This window comes from Oncorhynchus mykiss, chromosome 21 (assembly GCF_057628025.1).
Source record: "Oncorhynchus mykiss isolate SJ-2025 chromosome 21, ASM5762802v1, whole genome shotgun sequence".
Classification (NCBI taxonomy): Eukaryota; Metazoa; Chordata; class Actinopteri; order Salmoniformes; family Salmonidae; genus Oncorhynchus; species Oncorhynchus mykiss.
Genome location: NC_143042.1, coordinates 30,264,406 through 30,269,268, shown reverse-complemented (window position 1 = coordinate 30,269,268; position 4,863 = coordinate 30,264,406).

Genomic DNA, 4,863 nt, shown 5'->3' with positions numbered 1-4,863 from the left:
CTAGTTACAGTTTAGTTAAGTTCACAAAATGGATAGTTAAGACTCCAGGTTTAGGTCCACTTGAAAGTAAAGGAAGAGTTGATTGGTGGTTATGTTTCCTCTAATACAGTGGAGAAGGAGAACGCCCCAGGATAAGCTCTTCTTCAGAAGTCCCATGTGAAGGACAAGCTGAGCTGGTCAGTGTTGCCCATTGTTTCATGTTTTTGGTAACTTTAGAGTAGAAGACCCAATGTTTCTATGTTTAGAAAGCTCTAGAGAAAGGGAATACAAAAACATTGAGTTTTACTCTCTCTCTTTCAATCTCTCATTGTGTGTACATGAGTGTATGCACAGATCTATGTGTATTTGAGTGTATGTGTGTGTATGTCTGTTTGTGTATTTATGTGTGTGTGTGTATCTACTTGTATATTGTCCATACTGTCTATATACCGCATATTTATATTCCGACATTACTCTTTCTGATATTGCATGTTGTGATATTGTAGTAATCTCTAGTTTCTTCTTTTTTACTTTTTTTTCTCGTGGGATGATTTGTGTATTATCATTGTACTGTTAGACATTTACTGAACTGCTGGAGCTAGAAACAAAAGCAATTCACTGCACCTGCTTTAACATCTACTAATCTGTGTACAAATAAACTTTGATTTGATTTGATTTTTTAAAAGATAAACAGCCTACAGCCTCAAACACTGTAATCCCACATATAAAACTAATGCAGTTTGTGAGGCTTAGAATAATGAAATGGCTACATTAATGGGATACAGTTTGTTTATATAACACGGTTCAGATGATACATCCCAGACCAAGAGAGCGCTACAGGCAATGCAGTTAAACAGGGCTATAAAACAGCAATACATAAAACATAAAATAGATAAGATTTGGTACGGGTCCCCAGGTCCTCAAAAAATTCTACAGCTGCACTGTAGAGAGCATCCTGACCAGTTGCATCACCGCCTGGTATGGCAATTGCTCGCCATCTGACCGTAAGGCACTATAGAGGGTAATGCGCACGGCCCAGTACATCACTTGGGCCAAGCTTCCTGACATCCAGGATCTATATAACAGGCGGTGTCAGAGGAAGGCCCAAAAAAGTGTCAAGGACTCCAGTCACCCAAGTCATAGACTGTTCTCACTACTACCGCATGGCAAGCAGTACCGGAGCGCCAAGTCTAGGACCAAAAGGCTCCTTAATAGCTTCTACCACCAAGCCATAAGACTGCTGAACAATTAATCAAATGGCCACCCGGACTACTTACATTGAGCCCCCAAATGGCCACCCGGACTACTGCTACTCGCTGTTTATTATCTATGCATAGTCACTTTACAAATTGCCTCGGCTAACCTGTACCCCCGCACATTGACTCGGTACCGGTACCCCCTGTAATAGTCTCGTCATTGTTATGTAATTATCTTGTGTTACTTTAGTACACATTTTCTTAACTGCATTGTTGGTTAAGGGCTTGTATGTAAGCCTTTCACTGTAAGGTCTACACTTGTTGTATTCGTGTGACAAATTAAATTTGATTTGATTTGAAGAGAACAAAACTAAACAGGAAGAGACAAGGAAAGGGGGGGAAGATACAGAGAAAGGGGGAGAGAGAGGGAGAGACAGGGAGACAGACAGAGCCAACCTTGGGGGTATATCTCAACAATGATCACTTATGTCTCGTGGGTTTCATAACCATGTCTTTATAACAATTCAATAATGAAAGGTGACAGGAATTCAGTTCATCCATTTATATGAACTTGCTAATCTCAACACATACAACTCAGGATGCCCTGCGGCACAACCCTAATACACCACATCTCCGCCCCACCTACTTACATTTCCCCATTATGAACAACAGTTCTGAGAAGGTGACTGTGAGTCCCTAGGTGACGACTAGTGGACCAGGGTGTCACCCAGTAACAGTTACAGACCACTCACGACTGGTGGTTGTCAATGGAGCTTTACTCAACAATAACTGATCTGTGTGCCTTTTCCAGATGACGTCCTCTGCAGTCTGAACAGTGTAGGGCACAGGACCAGTCTGAGCAAAGACTGTTGCAGGAACCCGCTTTGGTCCGTTGAGTTAGTTCCTAGCTAACACATTTTCTCCAGGATTGAAAGCTCTGTCATTTGCTCACAGTTTACGACATTTGACTTGACTCTCCTGGCATTTTTGCATTTAGAGGTTTGAGTACTGTAGGTCGAAGCTTGTGCATAGCTCTCTCTCTTCATGTATCATGGCGCAAGAGAAGATGGCTGACATTTTACATGCTCCTAACCAAATGTGTCTTTTTGCATTGTTTGTAACTTATGTTTTTACTTATTCTGTACATAATGTTGCTGCAACCATCTCTTATGACTGAAAATAACTTCTGGACCTCAGAACATCATTTACTCACCACAAACTGGCAGAATCTTTTTTATTTTACGAGTCTGACAAGCCCGACGTGAAAGACATACTGCTTTCCCGGGAACAGGCCCAAATCCCCATCATTTGCGTGAAGAGAAGACGGAGAAAAAGAGGACAGAGGTTGGGCTGCCTTCTGAGAATTCGTAGGCAATCGAATAAATCCCCACTGCCTTAAGTTGACTGTGCCTTTAAAAAAAAATTGTAGAGCTTCACAAGTTTGGGAGCAATTTCCAAATGCCTGAAGGTACCACGTTCATCTGTATAAACAATAGTACGCAAATATAAACACCATGGGACCACGCAGCTGTCATACCGCAGCTGCTGTCATACTGTCATACAGCTGTCATACCTCTTAGAGATGAATGTACATTGGTGCAAAAGTTGCAAATCAATCCCAGAACAACAGCAAAGGACCTTGTGAAGATGCTGGAGGAAACATGTACAAAAGTATCCACAGTAAAACGAGTCCTATATCGACATAACCTGAAAGGCCGCTCAGCAAGGAATAAGCCACTGCTCCAAAACTGCCATAAGAAAGCCACACCACGGTTTGCAACTGCACATGGGGATGAAGATTGTACCTTTTTGAGAAATGTCCTCTGGTCTGATGAAACAAAAATAGAACTGTTTGGCCATAATGACCATTGTTGTGTTTGGAGGAAAAGGGGGAAGCTTGCAAACTGAAGAACACCGTCCCAACCATGAAGCATGGGGGTGGCAGCATTATGTTGTGGGGTGCTGCAGGAGGGTGCACTTCACAAAATAGATGGCATCATGAGGTAGGAAAATTATGTGGATATATTGAAGCATCATCTCAAGACATCAGTCAGGAAGTTAATGCTTGGTCGCAAATGGGTCTTCCAAATGGACATCGACCCCAAGCATACTTCCAAACTTGTGGCAAAATGGCTTCAGGACAACAAAGTCAAGGTATTGGAGTGGCCATCACAAAGCCCTGACCTCAATTCCTATAGAACATTTTTGGGCAGAACTGAAAAAGCATGTGTGAGCAAGGAGGCCTACAAACCTGTCTCAGTTACACCAGATCTGTCATGGGCCAAAATTGGGCCAAAATTCACCCAACTGATTGTGGGAAGCTTGTGGAAGGCTACCCGAAACGTTTGACCCAAGTTAAACAATTTAAAGGCAATGCTACCAAATTCTAATTGAGTGTATGTAAACTTCTGACCCTCTGGGATTGTGATGAAAGAAGTAAAAGCTGAAATAAATCATTTGCTCAACTATTATTCTGACATTTCACATTCTTAAAATAAAGTGTTGATCCTAACTAACCTAAAACAGGGAATCTTTACTAGGATGAAATGTCAGGAATTGTGATAAACTGAGTTTAAATGTATTTGGCTAAAATGTATGTAAACTTCCGACCTCAACTGTATATGTCATACATTGCCATAACAGTTCCAGCATACTGTGGTGTAAACTCACCTCAGTCTCCAGAGAAAGTAAACTTGTCTTGAATACAAACCATGTCTACTTATTTGCTATATTGACTAATCTACTGTTTTATTTTAACATGTTTACTTGCCAACAAATTAGTTTAAATGATACACCAACTCCCTGCATAATTTGTTTTCGCAGTAAGACTGAAGCTAGTTTATCAAAATACATTTAATGAATATCACAATGAATTGATCAGGAAGTTGAAGTCAACACTTTATTTTGGCATTCTGATGAAGTTTTCCCTGTTTTTTTGCCCAAGTGGGACGCAACCGTCCCCTATACCATAAGAAGTTAAGAAGCCTCTTGGACCTAGACTTGGCGCTCCGGTACCGCTTGCCGTGCGGTATCAGAGAGAACAGTCTATGACAAGGGTGGCTGGAGTCTAAGTGTACCCCACAGCCAGGTGGACAAGCCTCTTGTACACTTTCTTCACCACCCACTGCTTTGACCTCTTTGCAGAAGATTTGTTGGTACTGCAAGTTTCCTGGAAAGACATAAACTGATCATGAGGATGTGTAACCATACATTAAACCGTGTTCATCTATCAACAAAAAAGGGTACAATAGACTGGTGTGTATTCAGAGTCAATAATGGGGTATTGAGCTGGGCTGTTAGCAAAGATGTGAAAAGTTTTAGGTAGGTTTTACTTGTAGACAGTCTAGTCGTATGTATTGATGTGTAGGAGTGTTTTGTATTGTTGTGTATGAGTGTAGGCTCTGCCTTAATGTATGTGCTCTCTGTCACCTAGATCTGTATGGCTAAAGGCCCAGGAACACAAGGAAATAACAAAGGAGAATGCCCAAGGACTAGTCAGCCCTTCCACCTCTGAGGGGCCAAAATGTATCTCTCTGTTACAGTATTCAGAGTACTGACTATTGCCTGTGTAGTATAATAATACTATAGTATCCATGTCTGGTATCTATCTGAAACTTGTTCACTGAGGATAAATCTGATGTTATCGATATGTACAGTACCAGTCAAACGTTTGGACACACATTCATTC